Source organism: Anomalospiza imberbis, chromosome 1 (genome assembly GCF_031753505.1).
Source record: "Anomalospiza imberbis isolate Cuckoo-Finch-1a 21T00152 chromosome 1, ASM3175350v1, whole genome shotgun sequence".
Taxonomy (NCBI): domain Eukaryota; kingdom Metazoa; phylum Chordata; class Aves; order Passeriformes; family Viduidae; genus Anomalospiza; species Anomalospiza imberbis.
In genome coordinates, this window is record NC_089681.1 from 129338795 (window position 1) to 129355734 (window position 16940).

A 16940-nucleotide genomic window follows, 5' to 3' on the forward strand; every position below is an offset into this window, starting at 1 on the left:
CTAATCAAGGATAAAACAGTGCCAATACCACCTTACTGCATACTATAGGCCTTCTTATGAGTCATAAATTGTCAGTAAACATTAAAAAAACAAAACACCCCCACTCCAACCTCCATAAATCCAACTCTCAACCAAGTTTATGGAAAACCAATAAGGAATTACCGCAATTTTTAACAGTTTGTGAAAGAGGAAATTTCCATTAACAATTTATTTACTAAAAAATAGCTCACATACCACTTTTAAAATGGTTTTCTATTGTTATTCCATTTTCTTTTATCTAATTTCCAACTTCTAGATCTCAGTTTTTGGAATTTTAGCATTCATTTCTGACCAAATGATAGTGACAGCTGCCCTGATTTATTTTCTGAGTTCTGCTGTTAGATCATGACCTTTTAGAGACATTAAATTTTTCTTAAATGTAGAGGTTGAAAGCATAACATTATTCAGATGTAGATTTCAGATAAGCCTGAAGGCTAGGACACACACATTGTGTATTTCAGTCTAACATGTCAAAATAGGGATCTTTTGTAAAGGGATCTGAATTTGAATTTTTGAATGTAGATGCAGGCATTTGTCTTAGACTTAAGCCTTTTCTTTGGGTTGACTATTAATAAAATTGCAGTTAATGAACACATTTAGAATGCTGGTCAATGCTTACAAGTGACAATGAACAGGATTAATATTCAGAAATAAAACAGAGACCAGTGTCAGATCCTTCTAATTACTATAATTGCAGTAAGCTTGAAAATGTAAGCTCAAACTATACACCCTCATCTCAAAGTGTTTGCTGTGCAGGTCACATTGAGCAGAACCAAAACCTCAAAGGGGAGGAAATATTTTCAAGCCTCCCACAGGACCAGCTTGGTATTTTGACTAAATGTTGAAGCACTGTTACCTCCAAGATAATCTGCTATCTGGAATAGATCTTTTAAAGACTGGGTTTATGTACTTTCTTTGTGGTAGTCAAATTAGCCAGCCATAAATAACACTGAAAAGAGACCAGAACAGTAGCTTAAATTACCATGGGGAAAGTTCACTGACAGCCCTGGCTTCACATCAATTCTCTTGGAATCAGTTGCCTATTACAGATGTTATTCAAGTAATTAAGTGTTATGGGATAAGTTCTCAGATAACATAATATAGCCCTATCTTAAATTAATGAAGACAGACCAGTGCAGGCCATCTGAAGTCTTCATCTCATACTTATTTTCTTTCTTAAATTATTATGCTTTTGGATTTAAAAAGCAATAAAGCAAATATGCTTCATCTATTAAACAGCAGAGAAGTGAATTGCTGTGTGAGTAACTCCATGGTGAAGCACAGGTATTGGTAAGACTTAAGATCCTGCTGCCTCTCCTGCCTGTCTTCCTGCTGTCATTGTGTAAGAGAACAACTCTTCTCCGTGGCCCTGTGTTATGCATACCAACCAGTGCAGCTCTTAGCAATTTCAGGTGTCCAAAATGACATCATGTGCCTAAGTTTAAGCACTAAGTGATTATTTAAAAAGCAACATTTTTAAGATTGAGATCATGCTGGGGAGATAATGATAGCCAGCAAAGTTCCATTATCTGTGCCACACACATGTATCAAAATCTCTGACCTTGCTGTGCATCTTTATATGATGCTTTATTTTTGTGCTTATTTGTGTCTGATATTTAATCCTATAGTGGATTTAGAACAAAGACCTTCCTTCTATTCTTGGTGCTGGCTTTAGTCACAGGAGCTGGAATCTTAAAAATTTAATCACCATAAGTAAAGACAAAGACATGATGGAGATACAGGAGTTTTTTGTATGAGTCTACAATTAAAACTTAAACTAAAACTAAAACTGCATATACATATATATATATATATATATATATATATGTATATATATATATATATGTATAAAATCTCTAAGGACTAAATTATTGCTTCACTGTCTAATTAAAAACCCCTGTCCTGCCAAGCAGAGGGAGAGCAACTGAAGTGAAACTAACTGGGAGCCTAAGGCCAGGGGTGTTGTAACAGAAATCTCATCTGAGCCCTCACACAACACAGGGATAGTGCCATCAAGGCTGATTCTATTTGAACCTTTTTTAGAAAGACATTCTGCCTTGTTTGAAAGCCTTCAAATGAAGGACAATCCATAGCAAGCAGTTTCAATAGTTAATTGCACATACTGTTAAAAAAATAGTGTTTTATTTCCAGTCTTACTCCTTTTTTGTTTAAAGGAAGAGATTAGAAAAGAGAATGATTCATCCATAGATCTCGTCAGGCTTGGTGTACGTTGTTCACTTTTCTTCCCTCCAGTAAGTGCTCTTGCTTGCTGACCAGTTCAGAAATGAACTGCAGCCTTAGATGAGTCCCCCACACAGAGACCATACTCTTATCTTTACACTTTAAGCTGTATTAAATGAATGATAAAGTCTTTGCACAGGATGAAGGCACAATCAGAACCACCTCACTGGGAAGAAAACAATTTCAAACAGAGCTGGCAGCATTTTCTGTCCTATTCAGTTCCTCCATCATGCCTATCACCATGTATATGAGCACCTTTCAGAGAAAACCCAACCCCAACACATAAAAGTTCACTTTCCATCTCTTCAGCCATGGGTTATGCAGGCAGTACATGCCTCCAGGGACATGGGAACAAAGAAGTCCTCATTCACTGGAGGTGTAAGAGACACAGAATTTGACAAGAGGCAAAGTTTCTTCAATAGTAAATTCCTGTGTCTTGGTGTGGCTGCTGAAGACAGCCTGTTCCCCACATGCACAAGGGTGTTCCCAATGAGCAGCAGGGCTCTATGGAGGCAGTGCAGGTACCTTGTCATCATGCTGGCCAAGAAGCAGAGTTTGAAGCAGAAGATGCTTCCTTTGGATATTTTACTACCAGGCATGATTGCCAGATCAGCTGATGTGAAAGCCCTCCAAGTGCAAAAGTTACACAGAGCTCCAAGGAAAAAAGAAGGCCTGGTTTTGGTTTGGAACTGGTTGGCAACCCCTGGCCTCCCAGGTAGGCTCAAATGCTGAAAAATAATCACGTGGCTGACTCTGTAAGGAAATTACTCTTCCTTAGCTTCCTACAAGCCTCAAAACAGCTCTTAGGATGTCAACAGAGAAGACTCGCCAAGGGAAGGCACCAAAACCTCCAATTCCAAACTAAAAAGAAAAGTGAGATGTTGACTGAAATATTTTGTGATTTGGCACAAAATTCACTCTCTAAATCAGCGATCTCCCATGTTCTTGTCCTCCTGATTAAATTATTATATTTGATTTTCACCCTTCCAGTAGTTTGTTAATTGACAGTTACAGTGAAACTTCCTCCATCTCTTCTTAGTGAGTGAGTGAGTGAGAGCAATACAGCTGTTGTGGTTGTAAAGCCTTTCCATACCAGAAAGGTGGAATTTTATACATGCCCTGGATGTAAGTAACTGCAAGTCATGTGGAACAAGATTAAATCAAGTTTGCAGTAATGCCTCAGCCTATAAAGAGGCAGTTAACAAAATGTTTCTTCTGTAATTAAGTCAAATTGAGAGTTTCCCATGGGCTTTTTTAATCATTACAGCGATCTGTTTTATAGCATGGGTCTACAAAGGGTTGCACTGTCACAAGTGAGGGTGCAACATCACAGTGAGAAGAAGTAGCCAGAGGCTAGGAAGTGAAGACAAGAAATTTTTATGTTGGCTTTGTAACCTGTATTTTGAAACTTTCAGAATCTTTAGAACTTCTGGGAAAATATGCAGAAAACCTATCCCTGGTATCTATAAAATCAAGATTGAATGTCTGTTTAATGGGCTGTGCTCCAGTTCAGCCATGAGTTTTTGAATGGGTATTACTGGCAGAGGTTGTGAATCTGTGCCGGGAGATGAGACTGCCTTTGTGGCTCCCGTCCCTCAAACCTGTGAACCCTCATTAGGGTTTCTCAAGCCTGGATTCAGCCAGCCACTACATTTCAGGAAGAGCAGGAGGCAGGACAATACTTTTGATACTCACACAAATTCCACTGTTTATCTGTCAGTATTACATCTGTGTATTCAATGGGGGTCAGGAGCCTACTGCAGAATAGCTGTGGAACATCACTTGTTTGACCAAAGGCCTGTTCAGTCAACCGTTTCACTGCTCATCTGTCATTGAGGCTGCCAGTAATAACAATTAGCTTGACTTAATTGTGTATTTTAACAGCTGCTTAATATTACCCACATCTTTCCTTCACTCATAACATCAGATACCTTTCCACTGAATGTGGTTTTAATTAAGTCTCTGTTCACAACTTTTCACAAGCTGTTGAAAAATTCATGTCTTGTAAGAAAAGTGATGATGCAGTAAATGCTACTGGGGCAGAGACTAACTTTTTTATTAGATGATCATTGAGCCCTTATGAATTTATGTCTCCAGATTAACTGACTCGGGTGCCAAAGGAAAGACTGAATAGATTTAACTACTGCAGTAACATAAAAGGTGTAAAATATGCAGGCGCTGATCCCAGCAAGGTTGAGTGTTGTGAGGGAATGTGTCCTTAATGGGCTGGTAAAGCCATAATCTGCTGCAGAGCACTGTACCTGTGGACTGGATTTCCATGTGCTTGAGAAGTACTAAGCTGATGAAGAGCACTGTGACTGAGCAGTGCTGTGGCATTGCTTCCGCTTAAAGCCTAGAATTTTTTGCACAACAAAAATAAGCAAAGTCACATATTTGAATATACAATTCAGCATAAGAAAATCTCTCACTTATCTGTGTCTGTGACAAATGGATAATTCTTCACAAGACAGTAGTAATGGAGTTATTAACCCTCACCTTCACAATGGGAATTTGAATTCCAAACTCTCCTTAAAAGCCAATACTGTTACACTGACATTCCCCTCCATATACCCCAAATAATTTCTTGGTAACTGGAAAAAAAAAAAAGTTGAGGAAGTGGTTATATATGTGGAATTGCATTGTAAGCATGAATTACTTTCATCTGGAGCAGATGTCATGTGTCCTTAGCTTGACTTCTACTCAGACATGAAACGTATGACATTTATGTAACATTACAAATGGGCTGGGATTTGGGACTGAGCAAACTTTTGGGTTGCAGACATTCAGAACTACAATCATCACCCCTTCCTCCTTTTTATTGTCCAGAAGCAAACATTTTATAAAATTCTCTTCTCATATTCTGCCAATAAACATTTTAGTTATCCTAGCAACCATTTTTAGATGTGCTGTAAATATACTTGATAAGTTAATGGATGCCTTTAGCCATTTTAAACAGCCACTTTCCACTTAGTTAATGTATTTCACACATGTAAAGAAGAGAGAAACAGTGTGGAACAGCATTTGCAGGTCCCACAGTATTCATGCCTTTGGTATCTAGGAAGGTGTTGCCTTGTAAAGGCTGACCTAGAACAGAGACTAGATGGAGCTAAACAGTAAAGTAGGCATTTATTAAGAGGCCTCAATGGATCCACCTTGGGCAGCTCAACCCAAAATGGCCACAAAATGGACGACAGGTTACGGGGTCTCACACTTTTATAAGTTTAGGTCCATTAGCATATTGGAGCTAATTGTCCAATTACAGCCCCAGCCCATGAAGTCCCATCCTTCTTGTTTTCTCTCTTTGGTCCATCGTTGTTTATGCTCTTGGGCCTGAGATCTGGATCGGTTGGCCTTGGGTCCCCAGCTGGAGAAGGAATTGTTTTGTCTACCTATTCTGTGAAGGGAGCTTACTATCCCCTAATATGAAGCCTAGACTTCCATACTAAAGCAGAATAGAATCTGAAAAATATAAAAGCTAAAACCTGAGGCATCAGTGGAAACTCCTTGCTTGAGGAATTTTGTCAGGACTCTGGCACAGTCTCTCTTTTTCTTTTTTTTTTCTTTTTTAATTTTTTTTTTAATATAGATTATTTCCCAATTAAATTACTTTGTAGGCAATTAATGATCTTTGAGAATTTACCCTGTTGTGAACTTGGCTGAAATATGAAACATCTTGAAAAATTGTTTTGGCAAGGCATGGGTCGACAGAAACCAAAGCGGTGGCACAAATAGCAATTATCCCATGGCTGTGCTTCTTTAGGAACCTGGGCTGTATATCAGCAACTGACACGGAGCAACTGATACAGAAAACTGCCAGAGCACAGAAGCCACAGGTAGCATCTTCTGCTCATCATGGGTAGGATAAAATCTTACCCATGGGAAGAGATTGCTGGGCCAGGCGGCTCTGAATGAGTCTCCAGCAGCTCCCAGTTCCTGAGGTTTAAGATCCTAATGACTTGCAAATTGAACTTATTAACATAGCATTAAATATTGCCCAAAGAAGCAGGCTGCTCTGTGAGCAGTGGATAAACCAGTGATGCTGCCTTCACAAGGGTCAGTGTCCCACACCAAGATTCTGTGGCATTTCATCAAGGAGAGGACACTCAGAGATTCTTTTTCCTCACTATGGGCAATAGTATCTTTCTCACCCAGTGACTAGGTGTTGTCATTCAGCTCACAGAAATATAGATCTACGTCCAAGCCCAGAAGACAAACAGTCAAAATGTATGCTGATGGAAACAGCAAAGCCATATGAATCTCATTTTCACAGGAAGACAGACTAAAAATTAACCCACATCATGCCCTTTCATGCCAAACATGCAAATATGTCAATTAAACCAAATAAACTCTAATGGTTTGCTCTCACAGCAGAGTGGTTTGCTTCCTGTTAGTGAAGGTTCTATGCATACCCCAGTTTCCGCACAAGTTTCCCCAAGTAGTCCCAGAGCAATCTTTTCTCATAATGGTCTTTCTTGATTTAAAGACAATAAAGATCACAGGTTCACAGTAGAAGAGATTGTTCCTGTCCTGAATCTTCAGAGAATTCAATGCAATTTTTATAGAACATTTTTTTACACAGGTGAAGGTGAGCCAGTTACTGTGTTAATAATCCTTGCTGAGTTTAATGATGAAAAGAAATGACTGGCAAGCTGGTGCAAAGGACTGAAACATCTGAAAGTCTTCCTTAGCTGCTTCCAAAGCAGCAGCTTGAGTCCCTTCTTTGGGAATTTAACTGCACTAGGGAGTTGTCTTTGCTGCGTTTTAATGTCACTTTGACTGTAGCTGTGAATGTTGGATCAGTAGGGTACCACTGCTTCTGCTTACTCAGAAATGAGCCTAAACTACAAAAGGTGTGTCCAGATCTGGATCTAGAATTCAAGTGTTGGAGAGCCTGGGGATGTTTGGATCTGCTCAGTGCTATGGCTAGAGGAGCAACTTGAAGGAGCCACTCTCTTCTTCAAAGAAACATCTAAAGCTTTCATCCAACCAGGCTTCCCATGGTGACCCATGCTGCTATCATCACAGGCTGCCTGAAACATTTGCCTGTCCCTCTGTGCCTCAGCTCCTGCATGCTCAGGACAGACCAGACAGGACAACAGGATAAAGGAGCCAGGATGCAGATGTGCTTTTTTGGGGGGAAAGCCCTACAGGAGTTTGCACAACATAACAAGTCCAAGCAGGTAACAGGAAAACTAGTATTTTTCCCTGACATCATGATAGTCATAATTACAGTCATATAAATCAATATGATGAAAGAAAAATCACATATTTCCAGATGTCCATGGTAGAACTACTTACTGTAAATTAGAGCCAGAGTTAAGAGTGTGGCAAAGTCCTATAATTTGGGCCACAGCTGCAAGAAAAGCTGTAAGAAAAGGCTCTGAGCTGTGACTTTGTTTTCATCACAGTATTTTGTTATGTCTCTTGTTATTGCTTTATCAACAGCAAGCTGGTGTAGAAACATTCCCTTTTACAGCAGGGCTATTATTCAGTTGGAAAAAGAATTTTAAAAAAAATTACACTAAATGATTTGAATGATTACCTTTAATTACCATTCACTCACTAAGCTATGTCAGATAGAAAGATTCCTGTATTAAAGTGAATGCTTTTGAAAAATACATCAAGTGCATTGCTGTGATTTGTTCTGCCAGCAGATTCCAACATTAATTCTTCCCCAACGTTGCAAAAGAAAGCTGAGATCCTGCCAGAATTTCAATAGCAGCCATTGAACAGGGCTAAATAATGAATCTTTTGTGAAAAACCATCAGTACCTCATGTGTTGTATTTTGTTTCAGAGGAATAACTTGTAGTTTATTAATCCTTTGAAACATATCTTTTCTTACCAGATGGCTTGATATTATACTTTTTCATTAATAAGCTTTATTAGTGCTACACAATGATTCATGAATAAATAAAGGAGTCGTGGATCTTGTTTTTTATTGCTTACCCAATTTTACAGCCAAGACACAGCTTAGCCAACAATTTCAGTGCTGTGGCTTTAACAGTATGGGACCTTTCACCCTAATGGCTGGCATGCAAGTGTCATGCACAACCTTTACAGCTTCTAACTATAGGGAGATAACCTCTAGAAAGGCAGAGGAGATGGAGTTTCTCCAGTCATGCTGATAAATACTTAGAGATGTCTGTTGGTTGCCTCACTCACACAGCTTGCATGTGCCTTCACTCAGCTCAGAAATTCCTGCCCAGGCTGCCCTTCTGGCCCTGTGTGTTGCCTGTGCTCTATGTTGAGCTATTACAACCAGAATGGAAGTTTGTTTCATAGAACATGACCCACAGTCCACTTCCCATTGTTGTGGCAACCTTTCCAGCTGGGAGAAAGCCATCCCAGCCCAAGCCACAAGCCTTCCAGCTCTGCAGTACCTGCAGGCCATTTTAACTAAACTAATTTGCCTACCAACGATTTTTGTTTGTTTTGCTTTAATATAATACTCCAGTGATAAATTGGTTTCAGCTTAATTTTTTTGCTCAATCTAAATTTCCATCATGGGCTGGCAGACTGTGAACACCAGAAAGAAAATTTTGCCAAAGAATTGTTCCGACTAGGTTATCATCAGGGAGCTGACCAAAATGCAAGATCCAGCAACTGACCAGAAAAATCCCACCTGGCCTTTTTTTTTTTTTTTTTTTTCCCAGTGGCCAGTGTCCAGGATGAGTGGGGCTCCCCACCCAGTGGGGTTCCCCACCCAGTGGGGTCCCCACTGGACCCTGCAGTCTGCCATCCCAAGACCACCCTCAGGGAGTGCATGGGCTCTTGGTTGTTTTGGGGATGGTCTGGTGTCCGGCCAGATTGTGCTGGCAGCCCCTGAGGAGCATTTCAGCTGCTTGCAAGCATGAATGCTTAGAGGGGAACATTCAAATGGGGCTCTTAGTACCTGCAGCTGAGCACTGAGGGTCAGTGTGTCAGCATCTGAGAGTTCCCCTGAAGCTGCTTCTGTCAAAGGCAGTCCTCAGCACCTTCCTTTTTTAAAGACAAATGTACTTTTCTTCTAAGCAAAAATCATCTGAAATTGTTTAAAGTCTGAGTATAATTTTCCCTGTCTTTTGCTAAGAAAAGGTATATAGCACATCATTTATACAGAGCAAAAATGAACACATTTTCACAGCCAGAGGTTTAAGGGCACAGCATACACAACTGTGTTTAATTCTGCTCACTTATATTATTAAGCATCCATGCCAGAGCAGGAGCGTTAACATTTTTGGACTCAGGCTACAGAAAGCTAAATGGTATGGCCAAAATTTTCAGGCTTCAATGTCCTACTATCACAATCTAAAGTCATCCCTATGGAAAAGCTTTTTCAAAAAAAAAAAAAAAAAAAAAACCAACAAACCAAAAAAACAAGAGACAATCAAGACCCTGAAACAGAACTGGCTCCATAAATGAGACCTCAAAGCTCCATGGTTGTATTGTTTTGTTTCAGGCAGCCTTTGCTTCTATGTAAAGGGTTTTATAAATCTGGGGCTTTTTAAATTGTAAAACATCACTCCATTAGATATGTCGAGGGACTCTGAGGAAGAATGTTTATTTAATGATGAGGGGACCAGTCCCACCCCTCTTGCAGATGTTTTACAAACTCCTCCTGGAGGGAACTGATCAATTTGCTTTGGTGTCTAGGTATGGATTGACAGGCTCACTTTAGAATGCTACCCAAATATCTGGCATACATCAAATCTGGATTTTCCGTAGGGCCTGTTAAAAGAGATGGATTTTTTGCCACAATATCTGCAAAGTTTCTTTCAGAAACACTTTTTACCCTAGAGCCCTAGCTTAAACATCATACTGTATACAGATATTTGCAGTTTGCATTAATATTTTATTAATTAATCTTAATTAATTAATCTTACTACTTTATAAACTGTTCCAGGAATTCCAGCTGTTTTAGGAACCTAATCCTGTTCCGTGTACAGAAATAAGTACATTTTGAATATATTCAATTTAAGAAATCTGCTTATAAGAACAGCAGTGAACAATCAGGCCTAGTGTCTAATAACAAATCTATTAATGAGCAATTGCCTAATGAGTAAAACAGGATATTATAAACTCACATTTGCTGTAGACAGCATTTTTTTCTGCCTTTTTGCTAGTGTAATTATTCATAATGAGTATTGAATTTGGGTATTGTTATTTGCCTAAATGATTCATAAATCCAGTTTGGGAGTGTTTAGATGCCCTGTGAGAATAATAGTCATAATAACTGAAAAAAAAATCAGCTATTAATATGTTGATTGATTTTTATTCCTGCTCCAAATGACATCAATTTTGAACCCAACTTTTTCTTTGAATTATTGAATCCCTTTTTTAATTAAGAAAGACAAAAAAGTAGAAAGAAGCAAATTGCCTCAAAAAAAAAAAAAAGCAAAATAACACCACCTTATTTTTCTACATGTGTCCTATAAATTTCTTATGGTAGTAGGAAGCATTTAAAATCAAGCAGCCCATACCATAATTAGAGTACATTTCATGGGAAGGAGCTGTTTAGCCTTATGTTTCCGGAACTATTCTTAAGTCAGGCAGTAATAGCCAGACCAATGCATTATTTTATCAGATAAAAGTTACCGAAGTAAACTGGAAATGTTACTCTGAAATATACAATGTGTTTTTTTTTATATATGCATTTTTACAAATTTTACAGGCAGTAGGAGATTAGAGTAGATTTTAGTTGCTTTTAAACAATTCAACTGTAAAGCTTGACCAGAGACGTGTATGAGGCATGAAACTATTCTATATTTTATTGCACTAGTTACAATGAACATTATATTTACAGCTTTTTTTAGAATGTATGTTAAAATGATACTGAACAGAAGCAGGTAAAACAGAAACCTTAGACTTTAGCTTTCCTGGTTTCCAGGACAATTTTAAAAAAAGAAGAAAAGGAATTATGAGTTAGTTGCAACAAAAGCTTTGAAGCGGATATAGAATCCAAGTTAATGATATCCTGTAATCTGATCCTGAGCGGACACAGACAGCTGTTCTCAGGGCCCTAATGAACCATGCACATTTACACATTGCTGATTAGCAGAACTTGATCCTGGTGGGCACAGACAAGTCCTAACACTATTTGAAATAGCTCTGGTGGTATTAAATAGCAAGGATCTGTTATCATGTGATTACCTGTCTCTAAAATTCCTATTTATCTTCATTATGCTGCTGCTTTTCTCAGAGATGAAGGTGGTAAAGGCTTGTCATCTTTGATACTACACCTGTTGCTTCAACTCTTTGCACTTTGATAGAAGAACAGCCTCCTTGGGGTCAGTTTGCAGAGAGAAGCTCTGCAGCAGAGAGCTGCCCTGGGCACAGCCATGGCCCTGATGCCTCCTGTGATGCACAGTGGGGCAACAGTGACTCCAGCCAAAAAACACAGACGTATTTCTTCTTGCTTTAAATAGTCACTGTTGATTGGGGGTGGAGGTGAGAAAATATGGTTCCATGAAATAAACCACCAAATATGTGCAGTTTCAAGGAACTGGATATACCTAAAAAGACTAGAGGTAGTGACAGGGCCAAATATGATAGGGGCAATCCAATAGACTTTATTTATGCATCTAACTTCTGCACTTCCTTGATGATATTTCAAGTGCTTAGCTCAGTGTGTGCACTCTGAATACCTAATTTTTGTTTAAGAAATAAGATAACTGCTAAATAGATGAGTCCATTTGCAGTGCAGATTGCTTTATTGCAGAATTGCTTCAAGACAGTAAGAATCTAAAAGTAACAGCACTGACCCTTTGTGTCAATGAGTCTAAAGCACACATCCACCTATGTGAGGAGCTGATGGCTGTATTAGGGCTTCAGCTGATGAGGACAGCATGTAAAATACTGCTAAATGTAAAGTGAACTTTCAAGACAACTGGGACTCCAGTCACTCCAGATATTCAGGGATGAAGGAAATATTCAGGGATGAGGGATGGAAACTCAGCACTGAAAAGCTTTTTATCTCATGTTGTAAAGAGTGACTAGACTAATTACTATAAGCATCACTCATTACAAATTTTCTTTTAAAAAACCAAGTGTGACTTTAAATTAGTGAGCTTTTTGGGTATTTTCCTTCTCCTGTGTTTTTCTAACGAATTATTCTGCAACATTTTTTGTCTCTATGTCATCTCTTGTTCCTGCATACATGCACAACCTTTTCTGTCCCAGAACAGGTATAAGTTGTGTGTCTAAGCAAGACTGAACACTAAGAATGAGCTCGCTTGCAGTGTCACCAACTGGTCTCCAAATCACCATTTCCCTCAACTTTGCCAGTCCTCCCATTGGATAAGGCTGTACTGACATCCTTGCAATAATGGTTAGTTTAAAAGCAGAAAAATTAAAAATCAAGTAATGATGCTAGAAGTGCAACACAAATCTGTGCAACACATTACAAACATGTTATTCTGTCATCTGTTTTTCACTGTGAGAAGTTCATGATTTTAAATATAAAAGCACCTTGCATACAGAGGTAGAAAATTCTTTTTCTGAGTTTATTTGTCCTCATTTTAATTTTTTTGAAAACTTTTTTCATAAGTTTTCAGTGTTTCTTTTTATAAATTGTTTGTGGATCAAGTTGGTTTTTCTGATCAGATGGGCAGAGGGAACAAAGTAAATTTTTTGGGAGACATCATTCTTCTTCAGCTAACAAGTCCATTTTTGGAATAAATTTCCGAATTCTTACCACACTTTGGACTTGTACTTCAGCATAAAGAAGCAGCAGTTATGCTACTGACCAGAAGCCCCATTTTAGGTTCTCTTACCACATGTCTCACAGGGTACCTAGTTGCATACATGATCCAGCTACTTCTAGGAAAGGAATGCAATCTTATCCTGGGTTCCGACTGGGTGGAGGATGCCAGATGGCTTTATATGCCTAATAATTTATGCTCTGAAATGAAAGGTTTGATTACTTTGATTTTTATACTACTGTTGATTTCATAAGGAGTTTCAAAATATTATCTTACATATTTCTAACATAATCCTACCATGCAAATTAAAGGAATCTCTTAAAAGTCAAGAGGTATAGCATGGGGTTCCTCCTGCTTGCAGCTACCAGCTTGTATTTAATCTTGTCCCTAGGATATTTCTTTCTTTCTACTTCTAAGGTATTAACAAAGTAGCATTTCAATAACATTTTTCTTCAGTCCTTAAAGAAAACCAGCTTTTCTTTGAAAACACAAAGTTTGTGAATGCTAGCATTTGTCTGGAGTCCCCTTCCAGTTAGGAAATTCAGCCCAAGTGCATTGTTCACTTTCCAATTTATGATGAGATCCATTGACCTTCATCTCATACCTCTGAAGTTACGGGGTTATTCTCTGCCACTCATTAGGGTCCTTTAATTATCAATGGGGAGAGAGAGACAGATGCTTCCAGAGGGTGATTTATTCCATCCTAATCCAGCTATTTAAGACAGGAAAGATGAATTATGCTGTGGAGGTCTTATCTCTCCTCAATGACTAGAGCACTCTGAAGTAATTTGTTCCTAGGATCTGTAGAACAGGACCACAAAGTATGCTCTGTCATTAGTTCAGAAAAAAGGAGTCATTGAAAATGATGTGGCTGGGGTGAGCAGAAAGTATAGCCAGGCTTTTCAAATCATACCTAAGGAAAATTTAAGCTGTAGTCAATGAGGTACTTCAGAAAACGGCAACTGGAATCTAATTCCAAGGGCAGACAATGGTGGGGAGAGCTCTGCACAGAGCTGACAGAAGTTGAGCCTTTGGTTGCTGTAAGCGTGGTTTTCTCTTTCTGATGGCTTTAATTTTACACCTTATATCCTGAAGAGAGGCAGTTAATTTTTGTACTTCCCTCAGCCACAGCTCATTTAGGAAAACCTCCACGGAACTGCAGAACTAGAAAATGCAGAGAATACTCTGACAAATTGAAACCCTTGTCTGTGTGATTATGCACAGCATAATCATCTCTTTTTAACCACTATTTTGGGAGAACCATCCAGAACAGTGTAGAGTAAGGGGTGACCAAAAGGGCAGATAGCCCTTTTTGTCTGTTCTCTCTTCACATAACCAACCAGTTCCTCATTTGCACAGACTCTGAAAAAGAAAGAAACTGAAAATAGAAGCCAGGAAGAGGACTTTTGATCAACCCTGAGCCTCAGTGTGACTGAGCATCACAGATAAAAGACCTTTTCCCAGGCACAGGGAATGGAAGCCCTACTAGCTGAGCCAGGGAAAACAAAACCTCCTTCAGCAGAGACCTCCTGTCTGGGAGTGGCCACCAAGGCAGAGGATACCCAAGGGACACTGGAAGTCAGTTCCCAGGCATGGATGGAACACCCTGTGAGTACGGGTAGGGTGAAAGGGCAAACTTAATATTTGTATGATAAACAATTATTTTTTTCATTATGCTTAACTAATTCCCACTTGTTCTTATTAAATCAACTAGCTTTGATTGAATCACATTATTTAAATACAGTACAGATCATCCAGAGTGGTTGGTACCATTTTGGGAATATATCTTTTGTGCTACACAGATATTACATTACTCATTCTCTTGAGGGTGTATCTTTCAACATGGTTGTAATCCGATTATCAGATCCAAACATTGCCAGTGAAGTTGCTTTCAGATGAAAGAGATCATTTTCTAGAGGGCATAAAAATATTTAATTTCTGATTCTTGAGGCAAAAGAGACTTTTTAAAATCTTTGGTGTTGGCTGTAGCAAATAGAAGATATTGATGTATACCAACTGTGTGATTTCAAATACAGGAATAACAAAAGACCTGTGAAGTATCTCTAAAGATAAAAGACAAGTTATACGTTCAGTATGTCTAATCAATAACACAGTTTCTCTCACCAGGTCTTAATCAGTTTAGAGACTCCAATAGCAACATCCAATTCTCACTATGACAGTCGTACAGAATCTGAGAGGAGGGAGCATGCAACAGACTCCACTTTACTCTGTTACTGAAGGCAGGGAAAGCCTAGGCTGTGAATATTCGACCTGGAGAAGAATATATTCTTTCTCAATTACCTTCTGCACTTGCAGCAGGTGCATAAGAGAACTTGTCCTGTCCTGCTCCATCTTCAGCCTCACTGTCTCCATAGAAAAAAGTGTTACAGACAAGGCTGAGCTGGATGTAACCCTTTTCAGAGTAAAACCATGAAACCATGCAAGTGACCCTCTTGTGTTTTTGGATGTACTTGGCAAGGGAAAGTGAAGGGTGGAGTTCATCTGATCTAAACCTGGTGTTTACAGCATTTGCCCAAGATAGTATCAATTTACAAGCAGCGCAGAGAAACAGGCATTTTATAAGGAATATTTTTAAAACTTTGAAATGATGCATGCATTGGTTCTATTGCTGTTAATGGCGTTAGTGGCCACATCAATATCAACATTTATATTTAATCAGAGGCCTTTCCTTTCCCATTTGCAGTACCACAAAACCTGTGGAGCAACAATAAAACTTTTGTGTCTTAGAGCCTTCTTTATCATCAGTGCAAAGAGCTAGAAAGCTACCTTAGTAGGATGACTGGTGATAAAATTAATCTGTAAGACTCTTGGAATTTTGAGTTTAAAACAGGGCAACTTCTGGCTAAGTTCCTTTCTCTTCTAGAGAATTTTGTTGCAACACACACTATAAAGTATAAATGTAATATAGCATAAGCTGTCTGAAGATTGCTTTGTTTTTTTCCTGAGAGCCAAGAAGGCTCTGCTCCCTAGAAATTGCTGACTGGTTTTAAATTGTTTTAAATAAGACCTGTGACCAGAATACCTACTATCACTGACCTCTGGTGTACTGTAGAAATATTCCAAATAAATAATCAAGTTCTTCTGTAGTCATCAAGCATCAGGCAGCCAGACTGTGGCATACTCTGTGTTTTCCTCTTTTGAGGGAAGCCTTGGAAGAGAGCCCTTGACTGAGGTCTAAGCAAGAAGATACAGTACAGTCCCTAGAACAAAGTCTCCAGTGCTCATGAAAAAGCTGGCATTTTATCAGTCCTGTAGAGAAATTAAAGTCAAGGATGGAACTTTGAAATACCAGGATCCTGGTTTTGATATTTAGATGCTATCATTGAGACTAATTGAATTGCTACCAGAGAAATCTTTCCAATAACTGTTTCGATTTCACTGCTTTGCCTGTGAAGATATGAAAAATGAGCAAAAAAATGAAAAAAGGAGCAAAAACTAGTCAAGATGCTGAAAACTGTCATAAATATTGTCTTTTTTAAAGCATTATCCCTGTGTTTTAACCTATGCCCATTTGTCAGTATCAAAATACCACTTGAGCTCAACAGGAACTGGAATAGCCCATAAAGAAATCTTTAGATCTGAATGAAAACACAAACCACTGTGTATTTTCAACTTTAGACCTATTGCAAGTCCATCACAGAGTATCTGATGATGGCACTTAAGTTTATATAGTCCATTGTTTTTCCAGTACTGCAAACTTTCCACTCCCCAGCCCTGTTTCCTGTTTCCCATTATGGAAGTCTCCAAAGGGGGTTTCCTTCTGTTTTTCTTATGGTCAAAAGGAATTTCATAAGTACAAGTCAAGTTTCTTTTCAGTGCTACACGTGCAGAATGGAATCTGAAAGCTCCCAGCATAATCATCTCCAGCATGTACATAGTTAGTGTTACACATAATCCACATCTGGGTCACAAAATCTCTGAAACGCTTCCAGGAATATTTAGACAGCCATAATGCAACA

At 38.8% G+C, this 16940-nt stretch overlaps 1 long non-coding RNA gene across 2 annotated transcripts; it reads right to left on the reverse strand.

Moving 5' to 3' along the window:
• Positions 1-2205: 2205 nt before the first annotated feature.
• On the reverse strand, positions 2206-9610 carry LOC137486232 (uncharacterized). 2 transcript variants are annotated; one of them, XR_011005623.1, is made up of 4 exons: positions 9174-9610; positions 4777-4871; positions 4542-4633; positions 2206-2907 (listed from the first exon to the last, which is right to left on the reverse strand). It is a non-coding gene; the product is annotated as an uncharacterized lncRNA (long non-coding RNA). The 2 variants fall into 2 exon arrangements; XR_011005622.1 differs by having other exon boundaries at positions 2206-3141.
• Positions 9611-16940: the final 7330 nt, after the last annotated feature.